This window comes from Anabrus simplex, chromosome 12, assembly GCF_040414725.1.
Source record: "Anabrus simplex isolate iqAnaSimp1 chromosome 12, ASM4041472v1, whole genome shotgun sequence".
Taxonomy (NCBI): domain Eukaryota; kingdom Metazoa; phylum Arthropoda; class Insecta; order Orthoptera; family Tettigoniidae; genus Anabrus; species Anabrus simplex.
The window spans coordinates 238,304-263,348 of NC_090276.1; the positions used below are offsets into that span (position 1 = coordinate 238,304).

The 25,045-nt window shown below is 40.4% G+C and overlaps 1 long non-coding RNA gene across 3 annotated transcripts in view; it reads right to left on the minus strand.

The window, feature by feature from the left end:
• Positions 1–6,028: 6,028 nt before the first annotated feature.
• Positions 6,029–25,045, minus strand: part of LOC136884230 (uncharacterized) — a 222,298-nt gene continuing 203,281 nt past the window's right edge. For all 3 annotated transcript variants that reach the window (XR_010861317.2, XR_010861318.2, XR_010861316.2), the window contains 2 exons: positions 22,825–23,019; positions 6,029–6,736 (listed from right to left, as the gene is read on the minus strand). This is a non-coding gene — a long non-coding RNA (uncharacterized lncRNA). The remainder of the gene's footprint in view (positions 6,737–22,824; positions 23,020–25,045) is intronic.

The window sequence follows — 25,045 nt, forward strand, 5'->3', positions numbered from 1 at the left end:
TTGCCTTAGAAAAGTTCCGTCTCTATCTGGAACATGTCAAATTCGACTTGGAGACAGATAATCAAGCCTTAAGCTGGGTCTTAGGTAGGCCGCGTCGTACTGGTCGTATAGCCCGTTGGGCCATCCGTATTTCTGCCTTCCAATTCGATGCCTGGCATATCAGAGGTACCGAAAATGTTCTTGCTGATGGACTCAGCCGTATGTTTTCGAACGACGTCGAGACCCACGAACCGGTCGACAGTTCATCACCTCCCGAGTCCATACTATCTGGTGTTAATGCCATCTTAACAGATGCTCCCATGCTCTTTAGGGATATCGAGAAATACCAACGTGAAGATCCGACGCTGGCTCCGATAATGGAAACCCTTTCTTCTGGGGAACATGTTATCCCTTATGTTCTGAGGAATGGTGTTCTATGTTGCCCTTCGAGGCATGATAAGATGATGAAGGTTGTCGTTCCAGCTGTTCTTGTGCCTATGATCTTCAAGTACTATCATGAGACCCCATTAGGGGGGCATCTTGGAATCTTTAAAACTCGTGAAAAGATTCGTGAAAGGTTCATCTGGAAGGGTATGGACGGTGAAATCCGTGAATTTGTAAAAGCTTGTAAATCTTGTTTGCTCAGTAAACCCACCATGTCCACCAAGGTAGGCCTTTTGTCTTCGCATCAAGCGTCGCGCCCCATGGAACGCCTGTATATTGATTATGTAGGACCCTTCCCCCAGTCAAAGGGAAATGCCAACAAGTTCATCTTTGTATGCGTAGATGGTTTTACTAGATTTTCCTGGTTATTTCCGACTAAGCTGGCTACCGCTCAGTCCACCATTACTTGCTTAAATTCTATTTTTGCTTCTTTTGGTCCGTGCCAATTCATTGTGTCTGATAATGCTAAGGCGTTTACATCAAATCTTTTTCGTAAATTCTGTTTTGACTTGTCCATCTCTCATGTGACGACTTCGGCTTATTACCCTCAACCATCTCTGGCTGAACGGGTTAATCGTAATCTCAGGTCCGCGCTTATTGCCTATCATCATGAAGATCATTCTAGGTGGGACACGTCCCTGCATTGGTTAGCTTTTGCTTTGAATTCGGCGGTTCATGAATCTCACAAGTTTACTCCAGCCTCTTTGATGTTCAAGTTTGTTCCCAACACGCCGCTCTCTAACCTCTGGTCTCTGAGCGACATTCTACCTGAGACAATAGATCCGGACAACATTAAAGATCTTTGGAAGAAGGCCAAAGCCAATCTTAAAGTGTCTCATGAAAAGGTTAGGGAAAGGTATGATCGTGGACGGAGACCCACCCATTTGAAGGTAGGTGACCAGGTAATGGTCAAGAATTTTGTTCCCGCGGGCAAGCTTGCCCCCAGATTTCATGGGCCGTGTGTCATTCTCGATTTCCTTACGCCGGTTACGTTGTTATTAAGCAATCCAGCCACCGAGAGGATATTTAGGGTTCACCTGTCGCAGGTGAAACCTGTATAATTTCTATGCTAACTTGCCTCATATTATCTTGAAAGGAATATGAAGGTTATATTTTTTTTTTGAGTTTTCATTTTTGAGGCATTCTGCCCCTTCCATAATATCTTGTTTCATATGTAAGCATTTTTGTCAAACCTTCCCCGAACCGTTAAACTGCCATTCTGTCCTTACCACGGCCATTACCACGCTCCCGTCTCCTGCTCCACTACACACAGTGGCTCGCATCTGAAATGAATTGCTGCACGCCGCTGGCCCCTTAACCTCTCCACAATGAATGTACCCTGAAATCATTCTGGTCCAACAAAAATTCTGCCACCTAACTTTAATGTTTCAGTGCCCCCGCAGCCGCGCGGCACTGCGCCGCGTCTGGGATAGAGGAAGGGCCCCCTCGACCCCAGCGAGGACGACATGTGCACGGCGAGCCGGAGCTCTCCTCCCGGCCTAGGCTGATGTGCGGCGCACGACCTGCTACTGGCCCACAGCCTGTATATGTTCATCGCGGGCGCGGCGTGCTTCAACACCTCTGCTCCCCTCATAGTGCGGGCGAGCGGTATCTCAGGGTACTTGAGGGGCCCGGGCGGCCTCCTCTGAACGCAAGCAGTGGCGGCTGGTCTGGCCGTTAAAATCATCAACGTTTGAAGTACATATCCAGCTATATGGACATTCCAGTTCAACTTTACTACCTTTTCTTGAGTATTCCACTGCAATATTTGGTGGACTTAGAAAATTTTCCTCAACTTTAAAAACTAAAGTTTTCCTTCTGAATTCAACTTCTACAAACATAAAGACTTTATTTCACCAGTTATTACAAAAATTTTGAAACTGAATCAAACCAAATTAAGAAAATTTTATAAATACTTCTGCAATTAATCTCTATATCAACATCAAAACTTGGACCTGGTTTTCAAACAGATTTCATGTGTCACCCCTGGAGGAACTTATGGGGGGGAGGTCTGTACCGGGCGGTACACCTCCACGCCGCTAATTTAAAATTTGCGCCGTTTGAAACTCCTCTGCTGGAGGAAGTCTGAACTTTATCGACGGTATTAATTTGCAAGTTTCTCAGAAGATGTCACTACTTGGAAATTTTGGAGTTTTTGAACTGTGTCACTTTTGATGTATTTTTGTTTTACCGGTAGTAAGAAGTGTGAACTTTCTCTTCTAGAGGACACTACTGAAAAACTACAATGGTGCACCCTAGTGCGATGTGAAAGAACTGTTTTTTGGAGAAATTTTTATTTCAAAAGTTTGTTTCTTGTTAAATTTCTTTCTGTTATTGTTTAAGTTGGCTGTACACCCCTCTCTTCCCCCTTGTTTTGTATTTAGCCAATCCCGAATTTCTTTAATTAATTTCTGACCAATATGATGTATCTTCCCCCAACTTGAATATGCTGCTTATCCCGAACCAATAAAGTGATTGTGGGCGGGTGTTTTCTTCCCTGAAACGCCTCGAACTTTCCGCGAGAGTATATAAACTGCTGATTTTAGGGTCTCGGTGCCACTTCTGTTCCATCTTTTAGTGTGTAAAGTACATAGCAGGGGGCGGGAAGCGCCTCTTTCTTCGGCAGCGGTCAACAACAAGGTAATGGCCGATTAATAACTTCTTTCTTTGCGAGCTCAGCAGTTTAACTCTCGGGGCGGGTCCGAAGTTTTTCCATAATGTAACCTTCCTTAAAATGTAAAGACACTTAGTATCTATTCTATCTTTTAAACTGCATATCGGGATAGAGAGTGCTTAACCCTCTCGAGCTCCCACTCATATTGATTTGAGGTGAACTTATTTCTCACAACTGATTCTTCCTTAATGTAATGTAAATTGTTCTTTCTAAAGTCACCTCTGTAGTATGGGATTAGCCCTTGCATCAGTGGCCTAGAGCCAAATTAGGTTTTGAAACAAATACATTAGGAGTGCAGATCGCCTCCTCTCAAATTGTTATTTTAGAGGTCATGTAATTAACCTTTTTCACTTAATAGACCTCAGTAGGTTGGGTATTTTACCCCTGTGTTTACGTCCTTAGAGGACAGCTTGAAGGTGGAGTTTGGTGTGGCCTTTGAGAGGCTTAAAGTTTGAGAGCGAGTAGCTCTTTCTTGAAAATTGAGTGTTGTATGCCTCGGGGAGGCTTTTCTGTGTAATTTGGAGCAAGTGCTCCTGAGCATGAATGGGGTTTTCTGCCCCTTTGTTAAACTTATTTTGGAGTAAGGTTGGGCTGATTGCCCAAGAAGTGTGAATTCGGGGCTCGAAGCCCAAATACTGTAAATATTGTAACTATACTTTTGTTGCCTTGCTACTCTGTACCTGCCATGCTTGTTATTTCTTAATTTTGAAAAGAAAATATAACCTTGTTAAGTTTTACGTTTACTTTAAGTTCGTAGCTTGAGACCTGTTCACACCCGCACCTTCTTTCACCTCTACCTACCGCAAAAACACGGTAACAGCGATTATGGTGCTTCTCTGGTACTAGCAACGAAGGCAAAACAAAGCTTCAGAGTTGAACCCGAGGTTATACAGTCAACTTCCATTTCAATTAAAGCCTGCGACTACGGCCACATGCTGTGTGGAGAGTTCAGGCTTTAACTTCTCCCTGTACATGATATTTATTGCTTGAACTTCACTTAAGAAGCCAATCCATGAAGGTAGCACTCTATACGAAGCTTGGTAATGAGGTGTATCTTGGCCATTTCACACAGTACGAGACACTTGTGGTTTTTGGAGATGCGAAGATGCTGGGCTCATTTCCTGATGATGATGATGCTCGTTTGCTTGTTATTTAAAGAGGCCTAACATCTAGGTCACTGCCCCTCTAATGGTACGAAAACAGATGAAATGGTATGGCAATTTCAAAGTCCAAAATTCATCCACTGACCAGAATTCAAAACGTGATGAAGAATGAATGGATGAATATGAATTTAAAATAATCAGCAGACCCAACTCACAATACTGAAAGTTAAAAATAATTCCAATATAGATCCACTTAATAGTATTCAAGAAGATGACGAAAATTAATTATGAACTTAATCAGTGGATCCGACCTACCTTCCCAGTAACTACCTTAAGCTAGTATTACTGACCGCGTGACTGCCTACAACGCACAAACTTGAATCGATTATGCTTGTTGTCTAAAGCGGTCCAAAATCCAGGACTATGACCCCTCATAATGGTACTTATCGCTAGCAAAGTAGAACCATGGTATTTCACATGTTGCGGTACTAATCAAAAGTAGTGTAGACTCACGGTGTTCCACACATTATGGTACTCTTCACAAGCAATGTACATCGCACAGGTAACTCAGAATTCTGTGTTTCTCACATAATGGCACCACTCATAGGCAACGCAAACCCATGGTGTTCCTCGTATAGTGGGTACTAATCGCAGGCAACGCAGACCCACGGTGTCGCTCATATAGTGGTACCAATCACAGGCAACGCCCAGACCTGTGGTTGTGATGATTGTTTTAAGATGTACAACTAAGCAACCATCCTCTATATAAGAATAATCACAGAAAAAATGGAAGGTATCCGAAACTTCGAAAAATGAAGGTATCAGACAAAGGAAGACAAAGGCCACTAAGAGCATGAACATGAAAGACTCCCTAGGCCTCGAGTGCTCTAAAACCATCAGGTCGGAAAGGAATAAGATTTGACCAAGGGAGGTTGGATGGGATAGATGAAAGTGAGGAGCCTGGGACAAGCAAGTGGAAGCAATGCCAGGACTCAGCTAAGGGCACCATGGTCACCAGCCCACGCCCCAAACTTCAGAGCCTCTGGGGCCCCCTTTACGCCTCTTACGATAGCAAGGGTGATATTCTACAACCCCCACCCACAGGAGGACCAGACCAGTGGTGTTTCTCACATAATGGTACTAATCACAGGCAACCTAAGCCCGTGGTATTCCGCATGTAGTGGTACTTCTCACAGGTATTGCAAAACCACAGTGAACCACTCTCTGCTTCTACTAATCACAAACCTATTGTGTACCTAACATAGTGGTACTACTCGCATGTAAAAGCTACCCATGGTGTTCCCCGCGTGATGGTACTGATCATAAGCAGTTTCATGGTTCTAATTTGATCATCTCTTGGTTGCCCCTTTAGTCACCTCTTACAACACACAGGGAATACCGTGGGTGTATTCTTTGTCTGTGTCCCCCACCCACAAGGGGGTGCTGCAATTTTTTCCCACTGGAGTTCTTTTAAGTGCTGATAAATCTAACGGCGCAAATATATGAGCACCTTCAAATAGCAGCAGACACAGCTGGAAACAAAACACCAACATGGATTCAGAAAGCCTGCGCTCTTCTATCCTTGCTATACAGACTGATAAAATAATCTACAATGTGAGGTTCTGGCTTCACAACTTACAAAATAATGACAAGTATGTCTCGTGAGTGCAAGTTAGGTGAAGCAAAAGGCCACATTTGACTCCAATGTAGACTGAAGAACATATAACTTGATAAACAACTCTGAACATATTGTGATGCATACACTTGTTGATTATAATTGATGAAGTTTCAGTTCATTAGGCAAAAGTGTACTATTTATTGCATTTGATATGATTATTACACAAGTATTTCCATTACACAGGTGCCCAAAATCATTCCATTTAGTTTTAATTTGTGGAATATATGTCACGATCACAGAAGCCATGATGAAATAATAGCGTCTTACTGGATGCTTTATTATGAGTGGACGAAGAATTTTACTTCCAAGAGAACCTTTAAGGAGATATGTCAAAGCACTTGAAGGCGACCCCTTGAATATAAATGTCCCATGGCCATTCTGCCAGATCATCAGGCACTCTAGAGAAAATTGGCTTTGAGAGATTCCAGCAGTCCCTTCCATCTGTAATTTTTTAATATTAACTGGTACTTATTCTTCACCGTACCGGCTCTGTGCTGTTCTTTCAACTGTGTTTGCCTCTTACCCATAAGTCCCAGGTCAGAGATTTGTACCCGGACTAAGGGCTGGTTCGAGGTCCACGCAGCCTATGTGATACAATTTAGGAGCTATCTGACAGTGAGATGGTGACCCAGTCTAGAAAGCCAAGAATAACTGCCGAGAGGATTCGTTGTGCTGACCACATCACACCTCCTAGTACTGTAGACCTTAGAGCTGAGCAGCAATCGCTTGGTAAAGCATGACCCTTTGGAGCTGTAGGGGTTTGGTTTTTCCAAGTTTTCATACCGAACAGGACATATGTTGCAGGATCACAGGAGAATGGATTGGTGGATTTTCATGAAGGGAGAGTAGGAATGCTGCCTGAAACATAAAACAATGTATCTCTTTAATGTTATTTTTAAAGGAAAATTCCTCATGACAACATCTATTTAAAATATCACTTTTGTCCAGTATCATTTACTGGTCAAGTGGAAGTGCAAATAAATAACCCTAATGAAGTCATCCTGGCTACAATTACATCTGTCTGCAGCAATAGGGCAAAGAGGATGATAGTGTGAAGGGCCAGGAAGCAAGTAAGTTGCGACACCTGCATGTTTACCCTCGTCTCCGAATCTCAGGAGCAACTTGAGGGGGTGACAAAGACACATGCTGAGCAATCGTCCTGTCGTTTGTTAATCATTAGTTTATACTAACTGTTGTACAAAGTGCCAAGTGAGCGCATGGCTCAGTGGGTAGCACCAGATACTAGAAATTGGTTTCAGTTTCCGTTCTTTTTCCTTCCTATGTATATTTTAAGTTCATGGACACAAAATGAAAAACTCTGAGCATGTTTGGCATTTTTCCATATCAACACAAAAATTAAATTCTAATACGATAATAATTACAATACTAATTAATGCCGCAAAGTCCGCTTCCATAGTGTAACAGTTATCACTATTAGCTGCCGTCCTCAGGGGCCCGGGGTTCAATTCCAAAGATTTAAGAATGGCTGGTGGTTAGAATGGTACACGCAGCTCACCTCCATTGGGTGTGTGCTTTAAAAGGGCTGCACCAACTTGGGACAATGACATAAGTTTACTTTCTTTAATGCAGTGAAATTATCACAGCTGCAAAACTGCATAAAGACAGGGAATTTTTTTACAAACGTTAATAACGTTAGTTTGCCAATAGATAATGCAGCGCGTGTGACCTCTACATGCGTCATTTCAACCTCTGATAGGGTGGGGCCTGCGTGCGACAGCACCGGGCCAGAGCCTCGTGGGAGATGGCCAGTGCTCATTGGTCAGACCCAGCTCCAAAGTGCCGCTACATTGCTGAGGCTTCGAGGGGTGCAGAAACGACTTGGCCACAGGCTAAGAACTTCCCATATCTGGAGATTTCTGTATGGTTCAAGCGACAGACGTATCTCGATCATTGCCCCAGGTGTATGTAAGGCAGGAGCAACCTCTCGAGTTCAGTTCAGTGTGGCTCAACCAATGAACGAAGGAGAGCGGAGAGTCGTACAGTCAAGGAAATTCAGTAAGTCAGTTCTGTTCAGTATTTACTTTTTAAAGCATCATGTTCAAATGCGTTTTAATTTGTTTTCGAAGTAAATGTCTTTCAACAAGATAAATATTTCGCTGAGTAGAACTCAAATACAGTATTTGTACATTAAATTATCTTAGACTGTTTCAGTCCGATCAAAGTATGTAAATTTTTCTGATAGCAATACATTTTCTGCTGTTTCCACAAAATGGCATTAATGAAAATACATGGAAGACACTATTTTAGAAAAAGATACCAGATATTTTAATAAACATTTATGAAAACATTCACATTCTATTAGAAATAATCCAAGTAGTAACTTAAAAATAATTCCTCAACACACCAATATTCTTTTCAATGAACTAATTAACATATTTACAAACAAAAATTAATTACCAGTGATTATATTACTTCGTAGAATGCAATCCCTCCTACTTCACCCCTTCCCCTTAATCCAGGAACACATTTACTTAGCAGTCCTACAGTTCCATTAACCTTCAACAAGGCCTCCTTTCCAAGGGATATCAAATTAACAGTTCTTTGGAATTATCAAATCAATCATATAATTATTACCATTATTCAAAGAATGTTACCAAACAGTTTTCTCAGAACTTGTGTATATGAAACAATTTATCGGCTCATAACAGTTTGGCCTCGTTCAGGTAGAAATGATTACATAAAACACAAATGACTGAAATGTCCTACTACTCACTGCCAAAAAAAAACACTATGTATTTCACACAAAATTTAATGTTAGCCCATTTGGAGCCTGATCAAAATATTATGACTAGGGTTTGGATATTTAGGAAAAGTCATTGTTTTCCTTGTCTCCGCTTTCTTGCCTGATTGAATTTTGGTGCAAATCAGGCGATTATCGTCACAATTAAGCGATTTTTATTTGTCATATAAATGCTCATTTTGGCCTTTTCTGTCATAAGGTCATATTTTGAGGTATTTTCGCATAAATATCATATTTCGGCAGTTTGACGACAGCTGCTGCTGTGCAAAGTCATCTTCAACTTACCGAATGCAAATTAGTATTCACAAAACTGCTTCTCGGTATCACGTGCAGTTAATACAAGTGGAATACTCTGTCTCATCTATGAAGATTGTGCAGGAGTCAAACTTTGGAATTATACAGAGTGCAATTGCTCGTTTAGAAGTTGCCAGCTTACAAACTCATGCAGGTATTAAAATTGTGAGAAGTGTTGACTTTCAGTACAACAATCACATGGAATAGTTGGAGACAGTTTAAAACTGAAACTTCAAAACGTACTTAATCGAAATGAGGTTATCGCAATGTGTGCAAGATAAATGATGTTCTTAGGAGATAGCAGTGATTTTACATTATTTAAATATGAACTATAATGTCTTGTAAAAAGGAAACCTCCTTTCTACGTCACAAGAATGTGTTAAGCGATAATCGGAGGTAATATTACAGATTCCCTATGGGAACCAACATCTGTATTAATCGGAGGTCCTTTGCGCCTAATGCTGTGAAGATGAATCTTGTCATACACTTCAATTCCACCCGCAGGGAAGAATGAAAACGTATGAAAGTTTTCAGTATGTGCAGAGCTACCCTTCTACAAGGTATTAAAAGACATCTACTTAATTTGTTTCGTGGTGCTCAATTTAAACTTTAAGGCATTTAAGCAACATTAATGAAATCTGGGCTTGAAAGTTTCAAAATATTTTTTTCAGATTGATTTCAAGTTTTCTCATATTTCAAACCAACAGTCCAGGGTGCAAACATGTTTTGACTTTTAAAATGTTGTGCAATTTGATAATCTTACGAACTTAGTTCTTTATAGGTATGTATTCAAAAATGTTTGGAAAGTGAATCGAGGACTATAGCCTGTGAATAACTGCTAAATATACACAATCGAAACTGGTTAAGACGTCTCCCACAAGTGTGTTTCCTTGGTTATTATACCATTATTACAAACTCGCAGGACGTGTCCTATTAAATACATGCTAAAGAAACCTGGATACCACATTTACAACACTCTTTAGTACGATAAATATTCCGTCATTAGACTGAGTAAATGACGGAATATTTATTGTATTGAATTAGGAGGACGCTCTTTAGTACGTTTGTAACTCCCACCATAAGCAATTTAAATTACCGTTCCCGGCCGCGTTGCGCGCATGACAAGCCAGCAACAACAAAGTAACGTGAAATGGAAGATGAAATGAATATAATGTAATAAAATCGTATTACTTACTCCTTATTATTATTGGCCCCGACGTGCAGAGAAGGACTCGCTTCTACTGAGGTAAGTGTGCACCTACTTCAAAACAAGTACTGGTAGTTACTATGCTGAGCGGGTAGTGTGGAGGGGAAGTAGGAGAGTGTGTCCCAAGGTGAACAACCTGAGTGTCGCTGAGCGTGTGACGTTTCTGAGTCTGTGATAGAAGGTAGGTAAAATAAAATTTTGTTCGTTATTAAGAGAATGTTTTGAATTTCGAGGTCCTGTATAACTGTCAGCTGTTCTATTCTCAACCAAAAATAGTAATTGTATTATGTCTTCAAGGTTCGTAGTTTGTAGAAAGACTGATGACTCCAGAAATGCACCCTTACCAAAATGATATTTTAGTGTGTGCTTCTGCACTTTACCCATAAGCATATTAAGATCAAGCAGCACATGAATGTTGTTCACTATCACAGTCTCCCGGTTCCTAGCATGCGCCTCGTCTTCCACACACTCACTTGTAAGCATTGCTCAGTACGTTTGAAACGTCCGTGCAAAAATAAAAACTACTTACATGTTTGGGGTAAACCTTTTATTTTTCGACATAGTCTCCTTATAGGCTTATACACTTTATCCAATGATGTTCTAGTTTGTTGATCCCTTCCAAATAATAGGATTTGTCCAAGTCTGTGTTGCAATCACCTCCTCCTTTGAATAAAATCTTTGTCCCGCCAGCCATTTCTTCAAATTGGGAAACAAATAGTAGTCCGAGGGAGCCAAGTCTGGAGAATAGGGGGGATGTAAACTAGTTGGAACCCTATTTCCATTAATTTTGCGACCACAACTGCTGAGGTGTGTGCTGGTGCGTTCTCGTGATGGAAAAGGACTTTCTTGTCGGCCAATCGCGGGCGTTTTTCTTGCATCTCGGTTTTCAAACGGTCCAACAACGATGAATAATATGCACCTGTAATAGTTTTATCCTTTTCCAGATAGTAGACGAGTATTATCCCTTGCGAATCCTAAAAGAAAGTCGCCATAACCTTTCCGGCCGAAGAAACGGTCTTCGCATTTTTTTGGTGCAGATTCCCCCTTGGTAACCCATTCTTTAGATTGTTGTTTGGTCTCAGGAGTATAGTAATGAATCCATGTTTCATCCACAGCAACTAAACAACACTTAAAGTCCTACGGAATCTTCTGGAACAGCTGCAAACCATCCCTGCAACACTTCACATGATTCTGTTTTTGGTCAAGCGTGAGCTATCGCGGCACCAATCTTACGGATAGCTTTCTCATGTCCAAATGTTTATGCAAAATATTATGTACCCGTTCAGTTGTGATGCCCACAGCACTAGCAATCTATCACCATATCATGGATTTGATCAATGATTTCTGGATTCATAACCTCCACAGGCCGTCCAGAAGGTTCAGCGTCACTTGCGCCCATATGGCCAGTCCGAAAATTTTGATACCTTGTAAGTCGCATCACATAACACCCTCAGAATGTTACTATCAGGAGATATAACTACACATTCCACGTCTTCAAGGGGCAAATATTCTTTTTGGACACAATTTACGCCACTTTGCACACCATCAGAATCATTAGCAAAACTGCTTACACTACTTTCTTCCTCTCCTAACAGCACTTTCAACTTCAGAACCTGAAGGACCATGTGAGAGCCATGATATTTTTAATGGTATAGACCCATCGGTACTTCACCTAACAATATTCACCTCCTGTGTCAACTATGGGTTTTTTTTTTTTACTACCCTATAGTCCCATTTCTTGGCATGCCGTTGGGAATGAGGTAAGATAAATTTATATTTATACTAGCTGATGTACCTGTGCTTCACTATGGAATTCTACATTGTACACAGAATTCTAGGTTAGGTAGTGCACACATTGTGAGCAAGATTGTATTAAATTGCATAGCTCTGAACGTTACCCTAGAAACGCGACAAGGAAGTCACCAAACGTCCTTTCTCATATGAAGACTGGGTTAGGGAATTTTCACTGTAATGGCAGGCCCCCTTGCCTACCATCAGTCACAATCAGGTTGGGGAGTTTTCTTTACAATGGTGGACACTCGCTCTCCACCTGCCCTTTTTACATCCTCAGAAAGACGTTATAGTTTTCCCAACTGAAATGAACATACATCATTACAATGACGACGGTACAAATGGCGCAATTAAAAGCAATGCTTTCATTTAATATACTTTATCAAATGAAAAACCACGTATTTTCTCACTTTTAACGAACAGTACTACGCTGCCGATCTAACAGTCCAAAGATCCAGAGCTGAAAAGACCAAGCCGCAGACAGCCGTGATCCGTGAACACACTTCATCTTATTTCAGCCAGGTGGAGGTTTTGAATAGTGGAGACCCCCAGGCCAAAAACTATGCCCTTTTACTAATATGTTTCCTAAGAGTACCCGATGAGTAGAAAAATTTCAGTTCATTACATAGGCGGCGGAAAAATCCATCTGACTTGGAGGCAAATTTTTCCTCCAATCCAGAGGAGAAACCCCTCTTCACTGCTAATTTGGAATTAAATGAATGCAGAATTTAAGAAAAACTTCTTCCTCTTCACTTTTTTTTTTTTTTTTTTGCTATGGGCTTTACGTCGCACCGACACAGGTAGGTCTTATGGCGACGATGGGATAGGAAAGGCCAAGGAGTTGGAAGGAAGCGGCCGTGGCCTTAATTAAGGTACAGCCAGCATTTGCCTGGTGTGAAAATGGGAAACCACGGAAAACCATTTTCAGGGCTGCCAATAGTGGGATTCGAACCTACTATCTCCCGGATGCAAGCTCACGGCCGCGCGCCTCTACACGCATGGCCAACTCGCCCGGTTCACTTTTATTAAGAAACAGCTCTTTTCAGGATTGAATTTTGAGTTATTTAGTGAATTGTGGTGCTAGAATTTGGAATATGCCTAAAATGTAATTCTAGACCAGGCCATGCTACTACTACTACTAGTAAGTGAGCCTCTGCCTTAAGCCTGTACACTACTCATTCAGAGTGTCAGAGTAGGGATCGAATAGCTGGAAGACTGATGAACCAGTCTGGGTTACGTACCAGCAGTATCAGAAAATGTATGAACCAGAGGAATGGCATGCAAAAGAAAAAGGTTTTCTAACTCCCCAGCTATTTCCCGCCAATATTCAGTCAGGCTGTTATACTCAGTACGGACCAGTAATCCCATCTATCTCAGTTGAGTGGCAGCATAAGAGACAAAGAACATCACTACAAACAATGGTCAAGGTAATGTTATTGTTGATCAATGTCATGCGCTTCGAATATAGTAGGCCTTCACATTTAGTTTTCTTCTAACTCTGAAATACCACTCTTATCATAGTCAGTGCGGTAAAACTGAATAAAACGTGAATGATCAGAAATTGTATTCTCTAGAAGTTTTCTTATGTAGTACTTTTCGATAGGACCAATAACATAGGTATTTAAAAAGTAAATTTTAAGTACCTCCCCCTGAACTACAATATCATCCAGGGTGAATAAAATTGTTTATAACAGACTGTAGTTTCTTATTCCCCGACTCTATATACAGACTTCAATTAAATTCTGTTAACCCATTTTCTCATGACTCGGCGTTGATATGGACTTGGCAATAAAAATTCAACATCATGAATATCTGTGTTATCAAAGCAGTTACGGTAAAATTGTATGACATAAATGATCAGATATTTAATTCTATATAACTTTCGTTATATAGTATTTATCGATAGGATGACTAATAATATAAATATTTGAGAAATCAATTTTAGGCCTTCCCCTAAACAACCATTTCACTCAGCATGAGTAAAATGATTTATAGCCTAGATTGTAGTGGCTCATCCCCGACTTCACATAGAGATTTTCATTAAACTCTCTTCAGCCGTTTTATCGTGATGCGTACACATACATACATCATTATAGACTGTTATGCCTTTTAGCGTTCAGTCTGGAAGCCTCTGAATTTACTAAACGTCGCCACAATCCTCGATTTGAAACCAGTGTTGTGGCCTCATTTGGTTCTATACCTCTTATCTTTAAATCGTTAGAAACTGAATCTAACCATCGTCGTCTTGGTCTACCTCTACTTCTTTTACCCTCCATAGCAGAGTCCATTATTCTCCTAGGTACCCTATCCTCCTCCATTCCCCTCATATGACCCCACCACCAAAGCCGGTTTATGCGTACAGCTTCATCCATCGATTTTGTTCCTAAATTAGCCTTTATCTCCTCATTCCGAGTACCCTCCTGTCATTGTTCCCACCTGTTTGTACCAGCAATCATTCTTGCTACTTTCATGTCTGTTACTTCTGACTTAGGGGTATCTTATTCATGAGTCCACCCAGCTTTCACTCCCGTAAAGCAAAGTTGGTCTGAAAACAGCCCGATGTAAAGAGAGTTTCGTCTGGGAGCCGACTTCCTTCTTACAAAATACTGTTGATCGCAACTGCGAGCTCACTGCATTAGCTTTATGACACCTTGATTCAATCTCTCTCACTACATTACCATCCTGGGAGAACACACAACCTAAATACTTGATATTATCGAGCTGTTCTAGCTTTGTATCACCAATCTGACATTCAATTCAGTTGAATTTCTAATTTTCATACCATACTCATTACACCTATTTTCAAGTTCCAAGATATTAGACTGCAGGCTTTCGGCACAATCTGCCATTAAGACCAAGTCGTCAGCATAGGGCAGACTGCTTACTACATTTTCACATAACTGAATCCCTCCCTGCCATTTTATACCTTTCAGCAAATGATCCACGTAAACTACGAACAGCAAAGGTGAAAGATTACAGCCTTGTCTAACCCCTGTAAGTACCCTGAACCAAGAACTCATTCTACCATCAATTCTAACTGAAGCCCAATTGTCAACATAAATGCCTTTGATTGATTTTAATAATCTACCTTTAATTCCATAGTCCCCCAATATAGCGAACATCTTTTCCCTCGGTACCCTGTCATATGCTTTCTCTATATTTATGAAACAAACACAACTGCCTATTCCTCTCGTAGCATTTTTAAATTACCTGCCGCATACTGAAAATCTGATCCTGACAGCCTCTCTGTGGTCTGGAAACACACTGGATTTCATCGAACTTCCACCCAACGACTGATCGCACCCCACCTTCCAAGATGCCAGTGAATACTTTGCCTGGTACACTAATCAATGAGATACCTCGATAGTTGTTGCAATCCTTGCTGATCGCTTGCTTATAGATAGGTGCAATTACTGCTTTTGTCCAATCTGAAGGTACCTTACCAACACTCCATGCTAATCTTACTACTCTACGAAGCCACTTTATCCCTGCCTTCCCACTATACTTCACCATTTCAGGTCTAATTTATATCTATTCCTACTGCTTTATGACAATGGACTTTATTTACCATCCTTTCCACTTCCTCAAGCGTAATTTCACTAACATCATTTTCCTCCTCCCCACGAGTTTGGCTGTTCACAACACCAGCAGGATGATTTCCTTTTACATTGAGAAGATGTTCAAAATATTCCCTCCACCTCTTCAGTAATTCCCTGGGATCTATAATGAGCTCACCTGAATTACTCAAAACACTGTTCATTTCCTTTTTCCCCTCCCTTCCTAAGATTCTTTATTACAGTAAAGAAAGGTTTCCCTGCTGCTTGACCTAGCCTTTCCATGTTATTACCAAAATCTTCCCACAACTTCTTTTTTGATTTAACAACTATTTAATTCTCTCTGTTTCTATCATTTACATTTGGAGCCATTTCCGATAGGCCTTCTTTTTACGTTTACAAGCTGCTCTCACTTCATTCCACCAAGATGTTTGCCTTTTCCCATCTTTACACACAGTTGTTCCTAGGCATTCCCTGGCTGTTTCTACTACAGCATCCCTGTAGGCTACCCATTCCCTTCTATATCCTGAACCTGCTTACTGTCTACTTCTCACTAATCACACCCATATACTTGTGTCTCATTTCCTCGTCCTGGAGATTTTCTAGCCTTATTCGTTTGCAGACAGATTTCACTTTCTCTAGGCCTAGAGATACTTAGGAATGTACGAGTTTTCTGGGGATTTTTCGATGATACAGACCACTATCTGATCTGTAGTGATCTAACAGATTTCCTGAATTCAAAGACGGTTAAGATATAGTCTATTATGGATCTGGTACCCCTAGCCTCCCATGTTTAGCAGTGAATAGCCTTATGCTTGAAGAATGTATTCGTAACTGCTAAACCGATACTAGCACAGACGTCCAGCAAACGCTTCCCATTTCCATTAGCTTCCATATCTTCCCCACATTTACCAATCACTCTTTCGTATCCATCAGTTCTAGTGCCAACTCTCTCATTGAAATCGCCCATTAGCACTATTCTATCCTTGCTGTTGACCCTGACCATGGTGTCACTCAATGCTTCATAAAACTTGATAACTTCATGCTCGTCTGCACCCTCACATGGTGAATACATGGAGGCAATTCTAGTCCTGATTCCTCCAACTGACAAATCCACCCACATCATTCGCTCATTTACGTGCCTAACAGAAACTATGTTGCGTGCAAAGGTATTCCTGAAAAAGAGCCATACCCCAGACACTGCCCTTCCCTTTCTAACATCCGTCAAGTACAGTTTATAATCTCCTATCTCTTCCTTGTTATCTCCCCTAGCACATCCACATGCATCCCCTTTGCTGACTCAGCCAGTTCTACTTTCTTTCTTCCATAAGACCCATTAATATTGATAGCTCCCCATGAAATTCCATTTCGTTCGCCAAGTTGTTTCCAAAGAGTCCGTCGCCAGTCAAATGGGAGTGGGGCTCTGTTACTCCCATAGGTCCGAGGCTAGCTTAAAATGTTCTGAGCTCAGTCAATTCATGAAGCAGGATGCTACCCTATTTGCACATAGTCCAAGTGAGGATCTCTCCTCTAACCGGTTATGGACCACCGGTGAATTGTATAGTCCTAGCCGCTTGAGCACAACGAGGGCCACGACTCAGAATATGTCCAAGATGCCCACTCCCATTCCATAGGAACTGGTATCCTGACTTTCAGGACCACTTAATAGGCCACTCCGCCGTTGCCCATGGTTCACGAACTAGAACGTGACTACAGTAACCCACACCATGAACCATGATGCGTATACATACATACATACATACATACATACATAAATAAATAATGGAAAAGTAAAAAGTGTATTTCCTTGCTACTATGGACATGACTGATACAGAAATACCATTCTTCTCAAAATTCTGAGCAATGTACAGACAAAAATCTTATTTTTTATATAGAGAGAGATTTTCTGCCTTTTCTGGCAGGACCTAGTGTTTACAGTGCACTATGTCTTCTGGAATAGGCTAGAGCAATTTTGTTACGTTCATAAATCTGTCTCAGTCTTATCCTTTGCTTTGACAATATGAAAGTGACTGAGGTATGAGCGATGCTAGCAATGCCATTCCTTTTGCAGCCAGTCCCTGCTATGAATGGTGTGAAAATGTTACTCATGGGGTCAGTTGGTGTATGCATTTCAGTGGGCTTGGCAGACTGATATGTAATAGCAACTCTGGCTCGGTGAGGAAAGCAACGGGTAACTACCTCACTCGTTTCCCTAGTATGCCTCTTCAGTGATACCTAGGCCATCCATGACAGCTGATGGCAGAGCTGTTGAGGATCATACCAGCGGCATCGCTGACGGACTGAACATACAGAGAGATTTTACAGCCACTAACAGCACTACATCCGCTAATGTCAGTTGAGGAGCTAATGAGGATGAAAAGAATGTTTGTGAATGAAATTGGAAACGAAGGGGGAAGGAAATTGGCTGTGGCCTATGAACTGGAACTATATGAACTATAAGAGTTTAAATACGAAATACGGCAGTTAAGATCAAGACGCCTAGGAGTCAATAGTTTCTATTTTTTCTCAACAGAGAGCATAAGGCAAATTATGCCTCACTTCAATGACACGAAGTGACAAACTTATGAAACATGGATTGTCGGGAAGATGAAGGCTTCTGGAATTCAATGGTATCCACCTCCTGTTGATGGAGGTGGTAGAATAACACCCACGATAATTCCTACCTGTCAAAGGTGACTAAAAGGAGCCCCAGGGTTTCTGAACTTGCGAGTGTGGGTTGGTAACCAAAGGGTCCTTAGCTGAGTCTTGGCATTGCTTCCATTTACTCGTTACAGGTTCCTCAATTTCATCTATCCTATCCAACCTCCCTTGGTCAGCTCTTGTGCTTCTCTGACCCCAACAGTATTAGATCATTCAAGGCCTAGGGACTCTTTCATTTTCACGCCCTTCGTGGTCCTTGTCTTTGTTTGGCCGATACCTTCATTTTTTGTAGTGTCAGATCCCTTCCATTTTTTCTCTCTGATTAGTGTTATATAGAGGATGGTTGCACAGTTGCACTTCCTCTTAAAACAATAATCACCACCACCATCACTCAATGGTATCTAGAATTTCCATCAATGCTTCACAGATGCCATTTTTGCGACACAAGCAGACAGCAGCACAAACCAGAGTGGCCATTAATTTTCCGTTAAGACACGCGTGTACAACAGATACAGTGAATATTTTTCATAACCTGCCCCCCAGGAACCTAAGACAGTGGAAGTTTCCATGCTCTGCTATTCTCTCCTTGCCTCTGGACGAGACCACTTGCAAATTTTCAGTCTATAGTGAACACATTGTTGGAGCTAGAATGTCTACCACTGGACCACTGGGCGAGTTGGCCGTGCGGTCAGGGGCACGCGGCTGTGAGCTTACATCCGGGAGATAGTGGGTTTGAATCCTGAACCTGTTACACATCTGTATTGGTGCGACGTAAAGCATCTAGCAAAAATAAAGTCTACCGTATATTGCAGATAGATGCAACCATTCGAGTAAGTTTTTCAAACTTCTCATTAGATTTCTATGTAGCTTAAATACAATCCATATTCATCAAAAGTTGTGTGTAATGTTTGGTTTATCATGATTCTTATAAAACAGCTTTAAAAATATGTATCATATGTATGAGATACGCACGACCATTGGTATGACTAACTAGAAGGAAATTACACACTGTTGTCACTGCAGTGTTGGGTATTTGGAACAATGGTCATTTGTTGGTTCTTATTAGTAATTTCTTTATATAATGTGATTGCAACACACATAACTCATAATGAAACTGTCTGCTAACCTGCTAAACCTAATGCAACAGAGGATTTTCTTTCAGAGTTTACTCCGTTAGCCTTCGAGGATCCCCCGCCTTTCCAGAAGGCAGTGGTTTCCTTCTGTACTATCCCCAGATGCACAGGTTGCCTCCTCCGCCAGTTCAGCCACACTGAAAATTTTCATTTTAAGCCTTTACTGCTGTTAAGGTCTTCACATGTATCCCTGTGCATGGGGCCCATGTTATACCCCACGGGACTGGGTCCCCACCAGAATTTTGCCGCTACCGTAGCTTCGACTACAGTACTGTTGCCCACCCCTATGGCGTGGATCCACCTGACAAGATTTATCGATGTAGATACAGATCATCTCCAACATATCATGGACTGGGTTAAGGCAGCTCCATTGTTTAAAAAAAGTAGAAAGAAGTGCACCAATCCTAGGGACATCACCCTTTTGTGATACTACCTTAAGATAATTGAGAAGATTATAGAACAGAGGCTGAAAGAAATAATGGAAGACCAATTTAAAAAGGAAAAACATGGAATTAGAAGAAATAGAGGAACTACAGACCTAATTTTTTCACTCGGGCAGTCAAGGGAAATTTTTTGGGAAAAAGGGAAGGTCCTGATAATAGTGTTTTAGGATTTGGAAAAAGCATATGACAGAGTGGAGAGGGGAAAAAATATGGGAATGTTTAGAAAAACATAATATCCCAGAAAAACTAATTAAAAAAGTTCAGATGTTGTATGATGGTTGTACAAGTAGGAGATGGAAGAACTCAGTGGTTTAAAACAAGAAGAGGTGTACAAGAAGGGAGTTCTCTTTCCCCATTGCTCTTTATTTCAATCGTGGATACTATCATAAAGGAACTCAAAGGAATAGATAATGATGTTGCCATTTGGGGAAAAGCTGAAAGAGATGTTCAGAGGTGACTGGATCTTTGGAACACCAAGTGTAAAGAATGTAAGTTAACTGTGAGCTAGAGCAAAACAGTGGTTATGAAAGTTAGCAGGATAAATATATCTTGTATCCTCACCCTCGAGGGAAAGAACATTGAATGTATAAATACCTTTAAATATCTGGGGAGTACTTTATCAAATAACGGAAGTGTCAAGAATGAAGTCTTGAACAGGGTGCAAGAAGATCAAACTTCTTCAATCAAGTGCGCAATGTGGTATGGCACAAGGGAGTTCCTGAGAGGTCTAAACAGACCCTGTTTAAGACTTATCTCCTGCCCATCATGACATAGTCTGGAGTGTTAAAAGAGAAGCAAGTCAACTGCAAGCTTGTGAAATGAAGTTCCTTAGATCAGCCGTACAGAAAACAAGGACAGAAATAGGAATGATCAGATACGAAGAGACCTGTAGGTCAACCTGACCATGGAAGAAAGGCTGTGTTTAGCAAGGCTGAAGTGGCTAGGATACGTTAGGCAGGCGCAGGCGACTCAAACTCCAAGGAAGTATTCTGAAAAGATTGTTCCAGGATGAAGACCAATTGAAGCCATAGGAAAAGGTGGTTAGATCAGAAACATGGGATGCCCTAGAGAGAAAAGAAGCATACCATGACTGTAATAAACAGAGGCACATCCTTCTTAGACATCCTACCCTGCTCCCTGGAATGAATGAATGATGAATGAATGTAATTGTATTGGTAACTATTATGATTTTTAGAGATTTGTCAGTTTTTGCTCTGTTATCTGCTCCTTGTTATAATAACAGTTTTCCCCTTGAAAACATTAATATGTAGCACTTTTAAAACAATAAATGCCTTGTTGTAGTGTGACATCTTAGACCTCCCATTTTTATGGCCAACAGCGAGATAAATCTAGGTGAGCAACTCTTTTTCAAGGAACCACTTGAGACCTTTCAAATATGGATATTGTAGTGTGTGGTGAGAGGGAGAACTGCAATAGTGGAAATATAATTTTAAAGTTTTTATTTAAAGTGTCTGAAAGATTACATTTTTGGTTGGAACTCTGGACTCTACTGGAATTTATTTTATTTAACTGCAAGAAATATTAAATTGGATGTGTGTGTAATAATTTTTCTTTTAGGCAATAGGGAAGATATATGGAACTGTAAATGACCATTGCAAGATGCAAGGAGTATTTTGATTCAAAAATTATGTAACTAGTAAAATTGTATTTAAGAAAACCTCAAGATTGGATTGCTAACATTGCAAGAGTGATTAAGTGATCTGTATATCATGATGTAATATGGTGAAAATTATTTTTTATGTAACGATGTTTTCGTTGTGAAACATCCTATACTGCATGTGCGGTCATGGGTGTCGCAATAGGAAATCTCGAAAAGTTGCTAACTATCTTAATATGACCTATTGGAGAAAATTTAGGGAATCTAGTGGAAATTGTTTCCCATTGGTCGGTTGTGAATCGGGCCATTTCCGGACTTTCTGCCGGCTTCGGAAATAGCATGCGTGTGCTTGGTGTCATTTACATCCGACCACCCTATCGAGCGCAAGCTTGAGGGCTTCCCTCGGAAACTCCTGCCTTTCCGCGGTAAGTGTCATTTCAATGTTAATCTCAATGTTTTCTGGTTTTGTTTAATGTAATTTTTTACTTTGGTATTTCCTTGCTTAATGTCTTTTTTTTTTTTTAGTTTTAAATTTAACGTGTCCGAGTTAGCCCTTTTTTTTAATTCAACAATTTGTGCATTTGTGTTTTTGGATTCGTTATTTTATCAGTTTGTCAAAAGCGTTAAGTATCAACTGCTTTGTGATTTAACTTTTGTAATGTTTCGTTTGTTATTTTTAATATAGCTGAGCTAGAGGGTGTTTCTTGTAAGTCTTTTCTTAACGTTATACATTCCCATAGACCTCGCAGGGCTTCCTTGCACCTTCCACTCTCCTGTCTTAGTTGTCATTTTTAGGCCTGTAAGGGTTCCCTTGTATTTGATTTAATATTGCGTATCAAAAGATACTCGTCACGTTTCCATGTTCTGATGTGAATACACCGCCACTGCGTCATGTTAATATTTCCTTATTCATATTGTTAAGTGCCTATATTATTATTACAACTATTTCTTTATTCTCATTCATTTATGTCAATATTTTTATTATTATTATTATTATTATTATTATGTGTAGGCGTAATTGTCCCGATTACGGTTACAGATATATCACAGAATGTTCAAGATCCCATGGGTAGATAATAATGTAACCAGTAAGAAGGTAAACAATCATGCCAGTCAACTTCACATGATTTAACCTTCACAAAATGCAGAAAAGCAGCCTATTTTGGTCACTATTAAAAAATAAATAGTATGGCCTGATAACAGATCATAAAAGGCCAGGCGGACGTGGGCGAAGATTAAGTTGGGCAGCAGTGGTTCGACATCAACTATATGACAACTGACATGGAAAGAACAAAATAAGAAAAATTATTCCATGTTAGTTGTCAGACTTCTGTGAGGAAAACATAAATTTCATGTGTTGTTACTCATAACCCTTAATTCTGTGAGGAAACAACACCAGAAGAAAAGAAGATGACAAAGAAGTTAAAAGCAAAGAAAGATCAACTTCTTTCATAAGTATTTGAAGATGTTGCTCTCATCCTTACCTTATCAATGACACTCATATCTGTGGAAAATCAGCTGATGGTTCATCCGATCGGTGTTCATTCGATGAAACGCACTGGACATCGCAGGATATGTCTTGCTCTTGCCCCACCGTACTGTCCTACGCCATTTTAGGACAACGAGAAGAGGATGGAAATCTCTGGCAGAATGGTGTAGATAGTGAAGTACTCTACCATCTGTAAAATACAGAAGAAGAACTAATGAACATACTTTTATCTCTTAATCATTTGTTTTAGACGGTCTGTTGAACTGGATAATTGTCACGACTGTACAATATTTCCCATTGTGATGTTTTAAGAACTATATTTGTAGTTGTCAGCTGAGGATGACCCTTGAAGGGTCGAAACCGGTAGTGTGAATGATAGTATGTAAATAAATGCATTGATAAGGTGGAGGCTTCAGTATCAATTTCATGTTGTAGCTACAATCAATACGGAAATGAAACTCTTAGATTATGATCATGATCCTTATGTTATCATTTTATTTATAATTTGTTCACGGGGCAAGCAATGCAGTTCCTTCAACATCATGTTTTGCTCATACTTTGTGAGCACCCTCAGCCAAAATAACCTAATTCAAGGTAGGTCAGTACATGTCCTAATTTCAATATCTAATCCTAAATATAAATATTGCTATGTATTGAAAAGATGGTTCTTATTAATGTATCAACTTATTCTGAATTCCAATACGGCTCTTCAATGAGATTCATAACTTGAAAAATATGAAGGTGACCGAGGTATGAGCGATGCTAATAATACCGTTCCTTATGCAGCCAGTCCCTGTTATGAATGATGTGAAAATATCACTCATAGGGTCGGTTGGTGCATACATTTCAGTGGGCTTGGCAGACTGATATGCAATAGCAACTTCTAAGTGAGGAAAGCAACGGGGAACTACCTCACTCCTCATTTCTCTAGTATGCCTCTTCAGTGACACCTGGGCTATCTATGACAGCTGTTGACGGAACTGTGGAGGATCAAACCAGCCTTCGGGCTGAATACCCAAAATACATACATACTGCACCCGCTCACCTCCCGAGTCCCAGACTAGCCTTAATCTCAGGGGTGATCAGTTATAAAAAGATGTTAAAAATTTTAATCAATAACAAATATATATAGGCGCACCAAATGAACACAGGGATGAACGGGGCATGCAAATTAAGGTAAAGGGGGACGGCTCATTCATAAATACAAATTATAAACTCCACAATAGGACTGGGAAGTGACAACTTAAATTCCATGGGCATACTGGACTAACTACAATAAAAAGATATGAAAACTGTTTCCTGTTGAAATTGCAATAAGGAGCAATTTATTTACATAAATCGCATACAACAATTGATTACAATTATTACACTTAGAAATTTCCATCCTCAAAAAGAATACATAGGTACATTTGAATTCACGTCACTACTCTGGTAGTGTGAAATATTTCGTGAATTCGCCCCATGGGTTACTGGGGATCGAATCCACATCCGTATGAATGGACATTTCACCGCTGGAGATCTTCTTCCGGAGACGAGGGCATAAGAGTAACTATTTACTGTCATCTCCACGTTCCGTTGGACATGAGTCACTTCCGGTACGTACATTCTAGTCGGCCGGATCGCCACCGTGGAAATGTTATCGTATCTAAAACGGGAATTTATTTTATGGACAAACTCTAGCCTATATTTTCAGATTCACAAACATGCCAGGTGTAGCTCGTTAACTCAAAGCTTATCTCAATATTTACTTTTGTCAATACGACAAGACGTACGGAAAGGTTCATTACTATGCTCATACAAAGAAGACGTGCCATCCGTGGGTTATTCCGCACCTACCGCCAACAATCTCCCACGTGGAAAACCAACATCTGGTTCCGACCAATTCGACACATGACGACTGTCCCTATCATATCTTCCTATGATTATTAAATAATTATCATTATAATTCTTTATCCGATCATTATATTCTGTGATTACCATCAATTATTATCATTAATTTCAATTATCATCCTATATTTGATTATATGCTATCCTTTGCCGACGTTTCAAACGAAGGGTCGTTTTTCCTCGTAATTAATCCGCACAAATTAATGATCAGTTTCATAATAAATTATTATTATTATCATATTCGTAACACTGAATCATCGTCCATTAAATATCTTAATTTCCTTTCATCATAATTATTATTCTCAAATACTATTGCTAGTTCTCCGTCT